At 35.1% G+C, this 15,177-nt stretch overlaps 1 protein-coding gene and 1 pseudogene across 16 annotated transcripts in view; both read left to right on the top strand.

Annotated features, from left to right (window-relative positions):
* MIPOL1 (mirror-image polydactyly 1) overlaps positions 1–15,177 on the top strand; it is a 326,832-nt gene that overhangs the window by 181,817 nt on the left and 129,838 nt on the right. The window lies entirely within an intron of this gene.
* Positions 11,458–13,667, top strand: LOC306653115 (keratin, type II cytoskeletal 8-like; annotated as a pseudogene). The gene has a single exon. The product of its transcript is annotated as a keratin, type II cytoskeletal 8-like (transcript).

Here is a 15,177-nt window from a genome sequence, read left to right as displayed (position 1 = left end):
TATAGTTGATTGCCTCTAATTAGCCAAATATCACACAGGTCTGATATTAGTTCTTAATAATTTTTAAAAGGTTGTGTAAGAGGAAGTTATAAAATATCCAAGAAAATTGTTGAAAAATGTATTAATACTGATGAAAGTTATTTAGTCTTATTTTTCTGCTGATTTTTATTTTATCATTTTAAAAGGGAAAATTTTTAAATTAGAAGCTTAGAGTTATGGGAAACTACTAGTGATTTATTATGAATAATCAAATAAACAAGTGTGATTTCACAGAGCAGTTCTTGTATGAATTGCACTAAAGAATTATTTGTGGAATTCTGATTGTAAGACTAAAATAAACCCCCAAGATTAATCGGGAAACTGATAAATATGTGACTATTCTCTTAACAGCACCTGCTTTTTGGTGTTTATGGTAAAATGTGAAGAATTCGTTGTACTTCAGTTTTTATATTCACCAGTTAGGTAGCAGTTCATCAGTTCCTAATGACTTTTATGTCTACTTTTTGGGAGACTGTTTCATACAATTACTAGAGATTAAGTTCAAAATTGATTCCTTTGTGAATGTGAGTCCTGTGTTTTGTTGTCACTTATTTTACTATTTTCTGTTTTTATATGTAAGTAATAATTTCTGCTTTGATATAGATATTTATTAGGATAAGTTTTCTAAAAGAATTACATATTTTAATTAAAGTTCTAAATGTTTAAAATTCTTTGTTCACTTGGGTGTTAAACCTCAGAAAAAAATCAGATGTTTTCTACTAAAATATATGACAGAATAAACATTTAAGTGTGATTGAACAAATTATTTTGCTTTGAGAAAATAAAGAAACTACTGTAAAATGTGGTGGAAGATGAGATATAAGGTTGGGGGTTGTGGTAAATCTTTCAGATCTTACACTTTTTATTTTATGTAATTAATATTTAATTGGCTACATTCAAAAGTGGTGAAAAAATGATCTATTTGCTAGAGATTTGTGAAACAATACTCTAAGCTCTTACTTATTCTGAAGTGTTGAAAGGTGAAACATTTGACATTTTCTTTTCGGGCATTGCTTTAAGAAACACAGGGCGGGAAAGAGGCGTTGCCACATCAGAGTTAAGGGTGTTTGTGGTTGTCCGTGACAGCAGCTCTAGTTTTAAAACACCTGTGTTTACTTTCCAGCTTTTCAGAATCTGCCTGAAAGTGGCCTAAGAATGGCACAGGCCTTCCTGATGACTGGGTTTTATAGTAGAGAAAACACACACACACACACACACACACACACACACACACACACACACACACACACACACGTACATTCTCTCTCTCTCTCTCTCTCTCTCTCTCTCTCTCTCTTTCTCTTTCTCTCTCTCTCTCTCTCTCTCTCTCTCTCTCTCTCTCTCTCTGTCTCTCTCTCTCTCTCTCTCTTTCAACTTTATACCTTTTTTTTCTGGTTTAGTTCCCTTCTGTTATTTTGTACATTTTTTTCTCTACATATATATGTGTATAAGGTAATGCATCCATTATATAATTTATACATTATACTAGAACATACTCATTTACTTTTTTAAAGATATCTGTTCATAATTTTGCCTTTTGTTCATTGACTAAAAAGTTGGCTAAAAGCCTGTTATGTATTACTGTATAGAGGATTTTCTTTCATAATCAAAAGAAGTTAGTGAAATATTGAAAGTTCATATGCTTTTTGGGGGGGACAGATGAAAGGAAATTGCTTAACATGTATTTCATTGTCAATGTTTTTATCCTCTAGCAGAAATTTCTCAATTTTTGCTTTGATACTGGTATTTTTTGCATTATAGGAATTAGTTTTTTAAACATTTTTGTCAATCTCAAGATGTAATTTTCCCCTTTCGTATATTTATTATTTTTGACATTCCTAAGATACCTACATATTATGTAAACTTTGTTATTCTCAATTTGAGATGGTTCTAGCTATGACATTTTAGTTGAATAAATGAGTATTTTTGGCTCTTTTCAGTACTTTTTAAATTTTTAATCCTCCTGGTTCTTTACAAGAAACAAGATGTCATAAATTCTGTCAATACAAATTATTGACTATAGTAACAGGACAATTGTGCACAATAACAGTTACTATCAAGCCTGTTTGATGTATAAAAGGAATAATTATTTTAACGAAAGATTGATCTTTATTCATACACTTAAATTTAAAAAAAAGCATTTTGTATATTTAGGTCTTTTCCCTAAAAATAAAAACCAAGCATATACAGAAATTCTCATATAGCTTGAAGGAGTTTATTTCCTTCCCAAATCTATCTGTAAGCTCCAGTATATGAACCTTTGTTCTAGGTCATATATATTTTTTTTGAAAATTTTAGTTTTTTTAGACAATTGTTAATATAGTAGATCACAGAGAAATCAAAATCAAATTCTCGATTGATTAGGGCATAGTTAGTACAAGACACCATGTTAGGTATTAAACATCATAAAGCAATAATTGACTTTAGCATTGAACATAAATAGTATTTTAACAATGTAGTTCATCTCCATGATGGCTACACATGTATGTGTCCCATACCCAGCATCTAAATGAATTTGAAATACAAATTTTAGTTTTTTCCTTTTCCAGACACCATTGAAACTGTACCTGTTATATTATTTAAAAGAAAATTCAATTAGAATCATCATATAAAAGTTGCAAAAAATAATATTCCCATTCGAAAACTGAATGCTTTTGATACAGGTATCCATCTAGACAAAGAATACTTAGCTAGTCAGTGTCCGAAAGGGATTATATATAATAATATTACCTCAAAAATAATGAAATCTTGAAGAAAATAGCTAATAGTTGAGTTTTTTAAATGTAAAAATATTTAGGGAATTTGTTAATATAGGAAAAGTAGTGAATTATTTTAAGTGGCACAAATTTAAATAATAAGTTACATACACCTAGGGTTTATAATAGTACTGTATTTATACAGTTTAGCATAGTTTAGAACTGATGAAACTATTGAGTTTAGTCAGATAGTTTAGTCAGATGAAACTACTGAGAAAAAGAATTATTTTAAGAGTTCCATTTTTGTTATTTTCTGACTGCTGATGAGGAAGTAAAAGGGATAAAGATTCTTTTAGGGCAGAGTACATTTGTTTCCAGAAACTCAAATTGCTTAACTTAAATCCTGAAATATGATACAGTATTTCCATTGGGTGTGTCAGTTTTGTCCTGGTGACAATTCCCATTAGATATATGTATCTATGTCCTCTCAGTTTCAGCCTCATTCATGTGTAATCATTTTGTTGTATTATTTAAGATTTATAATTCTCTAATGAAAATTTAATTTGTGTATCTGTCTTAAGCACATTTTCAACTTCCTTATATAAAACTTTAGTTCTTTATGAAAATAGGACAATTTTTCTCAATCTTGAAGCTATGCATCTGGTGTTTGGAATGTAGTTTTTTTGTGTGTGTGTGGTTTTTTTTTTTTTTTGCAGTGCTGGGGATTGAACCCAGGGCCTTGTGCTTGCAAGGGAAGCACTCTACCAACTGAGCTATATCCCCAGCTCTGGAATGTAGTTTTTTTATAGACTATTGGGTCTTTCATAATTCATATTTCTTTACAACTAGTATTTTCCAATGTACCTTTAAGAGTACATGAAAAACGTAAAGATACTCTAAAATAAATAAATAAATAAGAAAGACTTGAGGTAGAAATTAAGATCACTGACCCATAAAGAAAACCAAATGATATGACTTATAACTAAAATATTTGATAATGTTACTTGGAGAATTGTATACTATTTCTTGTCCAACTCAAACTAAGTGTGAACAAAAAATACATATTCTGAATTAGTAATTAGGAAAACCATTATATAACAATCCTTAAACATTATAGCAGCTTAGGAAAAACCATTGGGCCAGGTGTAGTGGTCACACCTGTAATCCCAGCTACTCAGGAGGCTGAGGCAGGAGGATTGCAAGTTCAGAGCCAGCCTCAGCAACTTAGTGGGGCCCTAAGCAATTTAATGAGACCCTGTCCCAAACTAAAAAATAAAAAGGGCTGGGGATGTGGTTCAGTAGTTAAGTGCCCCTGGGTTTACTCCCTGGTACAAAAGAAAAAAAGAAATGTTGAATTCTCCTCTTAGGAAAGAAAATAAAACTTGAAAATGGTTGGAGAATTGCATTTTTGTTTTAAAAAGAAAATTGAGTCATTAAGTGCCTATAAACTTGCTTTTATTTTAATAATCATTTACTTTCAACAGTATGTTAATACATTTACATGTCCACGTAAATTTTGTAAACTGAGTTTAATTGTATCAGATGGTAAACGCTGTTTCAAGGATCAAAAAACCACACACCAAATTGCTTAAGCAAAAATGAAATGTATTGTTCATATAACTGAAAAGAACAAGGATAAGGCTAACTTTCAGAGATTACAGTTAGCCCTTCTGTCCATAGGTTCCACATCTGTGGATTCAGCCAACTGCAGATCGAAAATTTATTTAAGTTAGGCCTGCAATGGCTGTATCAATACTGACCATGTAAAAAAAATTTTTTTTTTGTGGTTACTCCCTAAACAGTACTCTACAACAATTATATACTTTGCCATTTTGAGACTTGAGCATCCATGATTTTGGTATCACAAATGGTTTGGAACAAATCCCCTGTGGATACCAAGAGATGACTGTACTTTGAGTTGTGTTTTTTTTTTTTAATTCAGTCAGCCTTATTGAGTCAACCTTATTGTATGTGCATACAGTAAATTACATCCATTTAAGGTGTACAGTTGAAATGCATTTTGGCAGATCTGTGTCCACTGTAATGAAGACGCAGAGCACTTCTCTCACCCCACCAAGACTGATTGAGCTGCTTTCCTGTTTATATGTGACCAAAGGCAACCCCTGATCTGCTTTTTATCATTGCAAATTTATTTGCACTTTCTAGAGTGCTGCATAAATGGAATCATATAATATTTACTCTTTTGTATCTGACTTGATGAGTTTGAGATTCAACCATGTTTTGTATTACAGTAGTCTACTCCTCTTTTAACTTCAGGAGAGTCTTAATTGGAACCCAAAAGACTTTGCTCTATTCATGGGTTTTGTTTGCTCTCTCCTATGTGTTGCCCTAATTTTCAGATTATGTAGAGGTAGAAGCTTCAGATTTCCTGCATCCCAGATGAAATGTAGAATATAAGAGTTATTAATAAAAAATAAAAAAGCAAATCCTAGAGTTGGATATTGTTAACTTGAATGGAATTGCTAGAGGTAATGTGCTTGTTCACTTATCTCAAAACTAATTGCTGTGTCCAGAGGAATGAGATCTACGAACTGCCTTAGAACTATCTAGGTTATAAGCAGAGGAATGATTTCCTTAAAAAAAAAAAAAAAGAAAAAAGAAAAAAAAATGAAACACTGTTTACCCAGAACAACTAAGAAGGAAGGGTGGAAAAAAACAATGGAACAAAAGTCAGATTCCACTGTAGTAACATGTCTTCTTCACTTAACTAAAAAATACAATCTGTTATATAATTAAGTGGAATTTAATTCCTTTTCCTTACCTTTTCTGCTCTTAACAAAAGATAATCACAGATGAAATGTATATATGTTTTTAATATATGCATATATTTACATGCATACACATTGTGCCTAATTTCATGGTTTATATGGAGATCTGTGGTTTTCCAACTGAATTCCTGGATAGTGTGATAATTTGAATCTTCGTACTCTTTTATGTCAGTTTTTATACTATATTGAGGCAATGTGACTAGGAGCTCTAAGACAGTAGAAGGGAAGAACCTGAAAGGACAGTGCAGCCACTTCTTGTTTAGGCACTTGTTGATTATCTCTAGGCAAAATTCTGAAATTTCCACCTCTATTTGTAGAGAGCCACTGCCAGGATATAGAAGAACTAGCGAATTTCTTATTTGTGTTGAGTGTAGAGAGCGTCAAGCCCACATCCAATAGCACATTCAGGGTATCTGTAGCTGTTCAGGAAGGAGATTATAAGCCTAAACAGCAAGTCTCTGAAAAGCAAGTTGGAATTTGCAACTTTTTTGTGAGAACTGAGGACCATACCTGGCATCTGTACTGCTCAGTTCTTAATAGAATTAAAACCACCAGTTCTTACTCTATCTCCCTGGTAAAGCTGAAATGTCTAGGGGAAATAATGAATTCTTTACCTTTATCTTACACACGTGATGGGAGATACTTAATTGAAAATTACCTGACACACAAAAAGACAGTACCACAGAATCAAACTAAAACATAAACTGACTCAAAATTGGTCTAAATATTGGAGTTTGATGACAAGGACTTTATAATTACTATGATTTAAATATTCAGTAAGGCAAAGGAAATGAAGAAGAAATAGTTGAAAATATTAAGCATTTTACCAGAAAATTGGACTCTCCATAAAATAATCAACTGGAAATTCTAGTACTGACAGAGCATCAAAATTGCAAATGTATTAGATGAGTTTAGTTCAGAACACAGGATTAGTAAACTAGATAACAAGGGAACAGTTAATTTTTAAATTACATCATAGAGGTAAAAGAAATTGGGGAAGGGTGAGCACAGCTGTAGAAACAGAACCAATGTATATGTAAGTGGAGTCTCTGAAGGAGATGAGGTGACAATGAAGTGGAACAGTAGTTGAAAATGTAGTAACCAAGATTTCTCCAAATCAGGAATGTTTCAGAACTTAAACTCATGAAACTCTAAGAACTCCAAGTGGGAAAAGTACAAGAAAATGATCTGTGGACACAACATAACTGAAGTAATGAACTACAGAGATAAAGGAGAAAAATCCTGAAAGCAAACTGAGGGAAAAAAAAATTTGTTCAAAAAACAACAATACTGACTGCTGAATTCTTAATGGGAATAGTGGAAGACAAAAGAAAGTAGATCAACATCATTAAAGCTCCAAAATGACTGCCAGTATAGAATTCTATACTCAAAGTACTGTAAAAACAAATTTCAGAGAAACAGCATCAGAGAATTAGATACTTGAGAATGTGCATTGAGAGACATAGCAAATGGAGTTCTTCAGGCAAATGGAAAATGATACCAAGCATAAACTCAAAGATGTAGGAAGGAATAAAGAGCAACTAAAAGGACAAATGTGTTGGCAAATATTAAAATACTGACTAAATGTAGCATATTCAGAGCAATCAGTAATGTCTTGTGGTGATTCAAATGTATGTATAATCAAATACATGAGGAAAAATAATCCTAAAGCCTGGAAGTGGATAATGTACTAAAAATCTAAGATTATAAGGTATTACCAAAACAGTTATACAAGTAACTATTTATATTAGGTTGTTATAAGTCAGGCAAACAAGTTAGAATTTCCAAGGTGATCATAAAAAGAGTATTAAAGAATTTATACTTAAGGACCTATGAACCAGGAAAGTCATTTTTTTAAAAAAATTGGAGCATTATAATTATACATAATAGCTGGATTAATTCCAGCAAAATCATACATGCATGGAATTGACCCACACCATTTCAGTGCCTATTCTTTCCTCTTCCCTCCACCCTCTCTCCACTCCACTCATCTCCCCTTGCTCATCAATTTACCCATCCTTGATTGGTGCTTTCCATACACACATAGAGGTGAAATTCCCTCTGGTGTCTTTATATATGCACGTTGTTATTTTGTTAAATTCATTTCCCATTTCCTCCCCTTTCCCTTCCATCCTCCCTCCTTCTCAGTCTTCCTCCACTGATCTTCCCTACATCATTATGATATTCTATCCTCCCTTCTTTCCCTTTTTTGCTCTAACTTTCACATATGAGAGAAAACATTGAAAAAAGCAATTTAATGAGTATATTTGAATAATCCAATCTAAAGATTACAATAGTAAGCATAATTCCAAAAATTATAAGTAATTTATTAATCCAAATCGATATTCCAACAAGAAGCAATGATTTTGAGACTATATAATAAAGGGTAGCCCAACTATGTACTACTTACCCAAAACATACATAAGGTAAAAAGTCACAGGATACAAGCAGATAAGTACACAAATGTTTAACTGGACATATTTATACTCATAAAAAAAAATTCAGTCAGGAAGCCTTATTATAACAACTAATACTGACAAATACCAGGAAGATATAGCATTATGAAATCTGAATGCAACCACTAGTAGCTTCAGAATATTTAAAGCAAAAATTGTTAGAACCAAAATGAGAAATTGACATTTACAACCATTTGGTAGATTTTAACAGATCCTTCTTGGTAACTGATAGAACAAACAAATCAAAGCCAGAAGGGGTGCAGAAGATTTGAACAGTATGGCTAACAAACTTAACCTAATTAATACATATAGCACCTTATACTCCTCATTCAAGTGCAAATGACACTTTACTAAAATAAAACATATGTTGGGCTATAACACAAGCCTTAACAGACTTTGGAAAACTGAAATAATTTAGAATATGTTCCCCATAGTAGAATTAAGGTAGTAATTCCCAGTTGCTTGGAAAATAAACAGTACACTTATATGTAATCCATGCATCAATGAAGAAATTACAATGGAAATCAGAAAATATTTTGAAATAAATGATAATTTAGATTTGGTGTAACACTCTTGTGGAACTTTGTGCAACAGAAGCAGTCCATATAGGAAAAGGCATATTCTTAAAATGTATGTATTAGAAAAGGACAAAGATGAAAATCAGTATTCTAAGTATCCCTCAAGAAGCCAGAACAGGAACAGCTGAATGATTATAATGAGCCTGGCAGATAAGGACCTATGAAAAGAGCATGTCAGGGAGGTAAGATAAACTCTCTGAGTCATGAATGGTATAGTATGTTTAGCAAATAGAAGTCCAGCATGACTGAATCATAGTGAATGAACAGAAATAGATATATAAAATTAGGTCTAAAAGGTAAGCTAGGACATTGTTGTGTCTATACAGTGACCTCTGCAATGATAAAGTTTGGATTATTTTGGTAAGTATAAATCAGTGATGGTTAATAGCAAATGAGTAGCAGTATTTAAAGCTTAAGAAGATCACTGGCTACTACATGTAGCAGTGTTTCTAGAGAAATAAGAATGGAAATAGGGAGAACTGTTAGGAGCCATTTTAATACTTTAAGCAAGATGTGATAGTGGCTTACCTTTGGATTCCTTATCAACAGCAGAAAGTACTCGTGGATGTACTGTGTTTGCATTGTGTGGGGAGGTATGGTAGCAATAGCAATAGTATTTTTTGAAGGGTTTTGGAGGATAACTTAAGGGAAATAAGAATCAAGAATAATGCTAAGACTTTAGATTGGGCAAATGGTAGTTCTATAAGATAGGGATGTTCAGAGGAAATAGAGTAAAACTCCCAAACTTTTGGAGCTATGTTAGTTTCATCATCAGATATCTAGGGATCCTGTCATGGTGGGGTTATATATACAAGTTTAGAGTTCTCAGAGAAGAGACCAAGGTTGGGGACATAAATATTTTTAGTCATATGAGACATGGGACTAGATAGAGTATTCAAAGGAAGAATGCAGATTGAAAACAGGAAGAATGTGGAGCTCTGTCTCATTCCAATATGTTGAGGTCAAGGAGAGGAAGGGCTCCAGCAAAGGAGAGGTAGGAAGAAACACAGGGGAATGGAGTATCTCAGACACCACGGAAAGTTTCAAGTCACCTAGGAAAATGAAGACAAAATATTTCTCATTGATTTTTTAACTATGTGGTGGATTGTGGTGACTTCAATAGGAGCAGTATCAATGAAAACATAGAAACTCTTGCAGAGCAAGCTGAAGACAAAATGTGTAGTGAGGAAGTTGAAATAATACAAATTTGAAGGAGTCTTACTCCATAGGTAATTACAAAAATGGGTAGTTAAAGAAGACATTAGTCAGGGATAAATCTAAGAAATATAATAAGGGATATGCATTCATGCATGTGACTAGTTTAAATAGTTATTTCACCTTAGCTATTCATAGTTTGATGTAAATACCAGTTTCTGGAATGAACAAGTGAATGAAAAGCAAAATAATAAAGACAACATTGAGGGCTATTTTTTCATCCTCTCACTTTAAGATATAGGTTATATATACTTTACTGTGCATGGTAAGCTTGTGCCAGATCACCTTAGAACAGGTAAAAAATTCTTCCCTAGTTCTGAAGACTTCACCATAGTAAGGTCTCACCTCCAACCTTCAAGTAAAATGGGGATGCAGGATATGGATCTCAGCCACTTTTATTTTTCCAAAGAATAATTTCCGTAAAAAAAATCTATTGTCTCATTTTCTTCACCTCTTACTTTTCTATGTATTATCTGTAAAAATTAAGCAATGAAATTCACATGAAATGGATTGTGATAGACCTGTTTTTATGTTACAATCTGCAGTTGGACATTGATTTTAATATTTTGTAATAAATTAAGGAGTTTGATATTTGATTTATTCTATCAATTTGTAACTTATGGTACAATAACATTTAGGGATACAGAATGTCTTGATGCTTAGTCCAACATTATTATTAGACATAACATTTAAAATCTACATAAAAGTGTAATTTTTAGTTCATTATAAATGTTTTCTACTTAGTAACTTGTGGATATTTGACATATTTTGTAAACTTGGAAATTTTTGCTCAAATATCCTGTATCAAGTAGACCAAGGATAATGCTGTAAGTAGGCATTTTGTTTGTAGTTTCTAAAAATTAGAGAATATCCTCCATAGGTGTGTTGAGAAAATTCCTTGAAAATGAGTTTGCATACATAAAAAACAAAATTTTTTTTTTATTTGTTTTTTTTTTTTTTTATTGTAAACAAATGGGATATATGTTGTTTCTCTGTTTGTACATGGCGTAAAGGCATACCATTTGTGTAATCATAAATTTACATAGAGTAATGTTGTTTGATTCATTCTGTTATTTTTTCCCTTCCCCCCACCCCTCCCACCCCTCTTTACCCTCTATACAGTAGTTCCTTCCTCCATACTTGCCCCCCTCCCTAACGATCTCAAAAAGCCAAAGGACGAATGATATCGCTAATTAGTGGAGGATGACACATAATGGGGGGGAGGGAAGGGTTAGAGTTAGGGTTAGGGAGGGGGGCAAAAAACAAAATTAAACAGCTTCTTTTCTTCTGTGGAACTTCTCAAACTCTTTAATAGTCTAATGTTATTTGTGTGTCTCTAAACAAGATTTAAAGTATAAAAGGAACACTCATGACTAATGGATCCTTTCCTTCCCCTAATAAATGTGAACATCTATTACTAGTTTCCTGTAATTCAGTTTGGGGGATTGCAACACAGGAGATGTTCAAATCTTGTCTGAATTATAATCCCATCGCTAGTTTATCACAACTGTGTTACTGAGGTGACTTCAAGGTACAGGTTGAGCATCCCTGATCCAAAAATCTGAAATTCACCAAAATCTGAAAGTTTTTGAGTATAACGCAACAAGTAAATTCTACCCAAACATTTCAAAATCTAAAAAACACACACACACACACACACACACACACACACACACACACACACACACAAAACTCCTAAATTAAATTTGAAATCCTTCTGGCCCCAGGTATTTCTGATAAGGGATATTCAACCTGGACATGTTGTACAACTGCTTTTCCACTTATTAAATCTGAACTGCATTAAAAAATAAAAATCACAAAAATTGAGCCAATGTATATTACTATGGATTTATCTTCAGCCTCAGTTTTGACCATTCTTTTAGTATGCTCTCTACAGCAGCCATCTCTTAACTTACATTGTGTTTTTTTGGTTGTTTGGTTGTTTGGAGCTTCTACCCCAGTAACTTTCTATATCTCTCTGAAAAGATAAACATTTATCTTAATTAAAAAAGAAAATAAGTAAAAATAAATAAAAATTTTAAAAAAGAAAATAAGTATGAACTCTCAACTTCTCATCTTCATGTCATTCATGTCATTTCCTATAGTCTCAGAGGAAATATCCCTGCTCCAAATGAGGGCTATTCCATCTGCTCCTGCTCTCAGCCATTTCCAAACAGTCTATAGATCTGCTGTGTACCAAAAGCACCTGTAGAGTTATTTAAAATTACAAATTCTGAAGCCCTCCTAAGAGGATCTGATTCAGTAGTTCTGTGAAGGGACCAAGAGTCTGTTTTTTAAAACTTCTGATCTTAGCCTACTACTTAGATGCAGCTGCTTGGCTCTTTGAGTCTCTTGTCTTCAGCCCACCTACTTTCACTCCAGCCTCTACCATGTCCATCACAGTGACCCAGAAGTCCTGCAAGATGTCCACCTCTGGCCCCCAGGCCTTCATCAGCCACTCATAACTGAGTGGACCAGGGATGCCACATCAGTTCCTCCAGCTTCTCCTGGATGGGCAGCAGCAGCAGCTTCCAGAGGAGTCAGACTCCAGTATAGATCTAAGCAGCAGCTATGGGAGGGCTGGTGGTGTGTGTGTGTGTGTGGCGGGTGGTAGGGGGGATCACAGCAATCACTGTAAACCACAGCCTGCTGAGCCCCTCAAGTCGTGGGTGAACCCCAGCATCCAGGCCGTGCATACTCAGGAGATTGAGCAGATCAAGACCCTCAGCAAGAAGTTTGCCTTCTTCATCGACAATGTCAGGTTCCTGGAGCAGCAGAACAAAATGCTGGAGACCAGATGGATCCTCCTGTAGCAACAGAACACTGCTCACAGCAACATGGGCAACGTGTTTGAGAGCTACATCAACAATATTCGGTGGCAGCTGGAGTCATTGGGCCAGGAGAAGCTGAAGCTGGAAAAGCTGAAGCTGGAGTCAGAGCTCGGCAACATGCAGGGGCTGGTGGAGGATTTCAAGAATAAGTATAAGGATGAGATCAATAAGAGTACGGAGAAGGACAGTGAATTTGCCCTCATCAAGAAGCACGTGGATGAAGCTTACATGAACAAAGTTGAGCTGGAGTCTCTCCTGGAAGGGCTGACTGATGAGATCAACTTCCACAGGCAACGGTATGAAGAGGAGATCCGTGAACTGCAGTCCCAGATCTCCGACACGTCTGTGGTGCTGTCCATGGACAACAACTGCTCCTTGGACATGGGTATGCTGCATCATCGCTGAGGTCTGTGCCCAGTATAAAGAGATTGCCAACCGCAGCCAGGCTGAGGCCGAGAGAGTGTAACAGATCAAGTATGAGGAGCTGAAGACACTGACTTGTGAAGCACGAGGATGATTTGTGCTGCATCCAGACAGAGATCTCTGAAATGAACTGCAACATTAGCCGCCTCTAGTTGAAGATTGAGGCCCTCAGGTCAGAGGGCATCCCTGGAGGTCGCCATCACGGATACTGTGCAGCATGGGGAGCCGGCCATTAAGGATACCAAAGCCAGGGTGAAGGCTGCCCTGCAGCTGGCCAAGCAGGACATGGCACAGCAGCTACACAAGTACCAGGAGCTCACGAACGTCAAGCTGGCCCTGGACATCGAGATTGCCACCTACCATGCAAGCCTCTGGAGGGCGAAGAGAGCCAGCTGGAGTCTGGGATGTCTACGAACATGAGTATCCAAACAAAGACCACAAATGACTACTCAGGAGGCTTGAGCACATCCTACGGGGGCTTCTCCAGCCCTGGCCTCAGCTATGGCCTAAGCTCCTTCCAGCCCAGCTTCAGTTCTGCCAGGACTCTAGCTTCTTCACCCTCACCAAGGCTGTGGTTGTGAAGATTGATACCCCTGATGGGAAGCTGGTGTCTGAGTCCTCTAATGTCCTGCCCAAGTGAACAGCCTCCTGCCTCCTGCTACTGCTCCAGAACCTGTGGGGAAGGTAGCTGTAAGAGGGGAGCATGGGAAACAAGAGACCCCACTGAGGCTCAGACCTAGCCCTCACCCACCCCCTCTTGCCCATGCCCTCAACCCCAAACTAGTTCATTTGTTTTTTTCCAAAATGAAGCCTTGGGTGACTCTGCCAACCAGAAAAAAAAAAATTCTGATCCCATTGATTCCATTTTTTTTTTTAAGTCCATTGATGTGAAGGATTTTGTTTTATTAGTTATTTTTTTAAATTATATGGCAGGGTACATGTTTTTTAATTTTGATTAATTTGAATAAATCTCTTTCTTTTATGGATTGTACTTTTGGAACTCTTGGAACACTGCCTAACCCTGGGTCATGAAGATGATTTATTATGTCTTATAAAAATATTATAGTTTTATATTTTAAATTTAGTTCTATTTTGAGGTAATGTACAACATATAAGACAGGTTGAAGGTGGAACTGCAAGCTCTCACACTTCAAAGGGATGCATTGTCCTGCCTGGATATGAGGGGATTCATGGCTCACAGCTTGTTTCCTCATTGCCCGGGTCAACAAGGATAGAATCATTTCTTCAAAAACGCAAGACCCTGGCACCAGCTCCTTTCATCTATCCTCGTACCTGCACTCCTGACCCACTGCATATCTTGAATGTGGTTTGTAAGTGGACAGCACTTCCACTTCCAATACCCTTCAATAGGGGTTGAAGGGTATTTTTGTTTTGTTTTGTTTGTTTTTGTTTTTTGGCATATAGCTGTCCCATTATTCTTACACCATTTGTTTAAAGGGTTAACTTTCTCAAATGAATTGTTTTATAGCTTTATCAGTACACAATTTGCCATATTTGTATGGGTTTACTGCTAGACTAGCAAATTTGTGGTCTAAATGTCTCGTCCTTCAGCAATACTATACTGTCTTGTTTACTGTAGCTTTGTAGTAAATCTTTAAGTTCTATAGTGTGACTATTCCAATTAATTTTTTCAAACTTATTTTAGGTATTCCACTTTCTTCATGAATTTTAAAATACTTCTACAAAATATTCATTCTTTCGATAGAATAATTGACATCTTTACTATTTTTTTGTTACAAACAGCGTATTTCTCCAGTTTTTATTTTTAATACATATTTTATGATTTTAATCATACAGATCTTGAGTACCTATTTTGTTATATTTACACTTAAATAGTTGATGTTTTGGCAGGATTACAAATAGTATTGTTTTTAATTTAGGTCTCCATTTATACATTGTTAATAAATAGAAAAACAATGTTATGGTATATTGTATATCCTGTATCTTTGAGCAACTCACTTATTAGTTCTGTGGTTGCTTCCCCCCACCACCACCACCATGACAGTTGCTTTTCTAAAGATTCCTTGGGATTCTTATGTAGATAGTCTTGTCATTTACAAATAGAGACCTTTTAATTTTTTCCTTTCCAATATGTATGCCTTTTATTTGCTTTTCTTTCCATGTTGCTC

This window comes from Sciurus vulgaris (assembly GCF_902686455.1).
Source record: "Sciurus vulgaris genome assembly, chromosome: 2".
Lineage (NCBI taxonomy): Eukaryota > Metazoa > Chordata > Mammalia > Rodentia > Sciuridae > Sciurus > Sciurus vulgaris.
The sequence above is the reverse complement of the archived record's forward strand: the minus strand, read 5'-3'. Positions and strand labels throughout refer to the sequence as shown.